Raw genomic sequence first — 1,465 nt, 5'->3', positions numbered from 1 at the left:
GGGGGTAGGGAGGGAGGAGAGGGGGAGGGAGGGGGTAGGGAGGGAGGGAGGGAGGAGGGAGGAGGGAGGAAGGGAGGGGAGGGAAATCTTGAGTGTGTGAAAGAACTTGGGTTTGAGGTTGACAAAACCCCCTCCCCACAGACTCACATCAGAGACAAATTCTGAGAGAGAGCTCACAGCCTAGCAGATCCTCATTTGTCCGCATTATCCCTGAGATGCTTCTTTCTGCCTCAGCTTTCCTGGCAGTGAGCCTGGTTCTCAAAGGGAAACTCAGTTGGCCAGAGTTCACCTGGGTTTATCAGTCCCTCAGGGGAATCTGTTTTCCCTGTGTGCTTGCTTTTGTTATTCTGCAGGAACTGGGTCAGCTTTTCAAGAGTGGAAATGTCAGAGGAATAAAGAGGCTCCCTTGAAAAGATCTCTGCTGCCACAGAAAGGAAACATCTGAGTGTCTCCCTTAAATAACAACGTACACTGTGACAGCCTTGCATCTGACCCAAAGAAAGAAAAGAGGCCGGAACATTGGCAACATTTACACACTCCCTGTGCTCTGGAGACAGCTGGGCTGGGGCTGGGTCATCCTGAATTAAAGAAACGGAAACATCAACTTTGAGGAGATTCTTTTAGATGGCAAGCGAGGTTGGGAGGCAGACAAAGGAAGGCTTTCAGCAAAAGCCCTTTTACTTTTTTTTTATGGCAGCACATTTCTACCATAAGGCTGCAGCCTGGGAGAGCAGGGATCTGGGATGACTGGGAGGAAGCTCCATCCAGACAGCAGCAAACAGGAGGTCATTGTAGGAGGCAATGAGCTGTGTCTGCCCCAGCCCATCCAATTGTTCTAGAAAGACTTCACTGGCCATGGATTAGACTGCATCACAGTAACCAAATCGTTCAGTTTAGTTTTACAGAAGTCTGGCTGGAAAAATCTTAGAACACACTTGAGGAAGAGGTGGAGGAGGAGAAGGAGGAGGAGGAGGAGGAGGAGGAGGAGGAGGAGGAGGAGGAGGAGGAGGAGGAGGAGGAGGAGGAGGACGACGACGACGACGATGACGACGATGACGATAGTGACATATAGTAGCATTGATGTAGGGTATCTCTCTGTAGCTAAAGTTGGGCTCAAACACATTACATAACCAAGGATGACTAAAGTTCTGATCCTTCAACCCCTACCTGCCTAGTACAGAGATTATAGGCATGTGCCACCTCACCCAGTTTTATGTAGTCCTGAAGTCAAACCCAGGGCTTTGTGTGTGGGAGCTGAGCACCCTACTGATTGAACTACATCAGCAACCTCAGAAATCGTTATTGATCGTTCATCTACCCACATCAAGGGAGTGAGCCTAGAATACCAGAGCTCAACTCTTAGGTATATGCATTATCGCTTCCATACAGTATGTCTCCTTCACCGAGTCCCTAAGTTATCGTGAAGCCCATCCACACACACGCCATCCAAACAGCCAATATCCTT

Source organism: Mastomys coucha, unplaced genomic scaffold (genome assembly GCF_008632895.1).
Source record: "Mastomys coucha isolate ucsf_1 unplaced genomic scaffold, UCSF_Mcou_1 pScaffold7, whole genome shotgun sequence".
In the NCBI taxonomy this organism is placed as follows: Eukaryota; Metazoa; Chordata; class Mammalia; order Rodentia; family Muridae; genus Mastomys; species Mastomys coucha.
The sequence above is the reverse complement of the archived record's forward strand: the minus strand, read 5'-3'. Positions refer to the sequence as shown.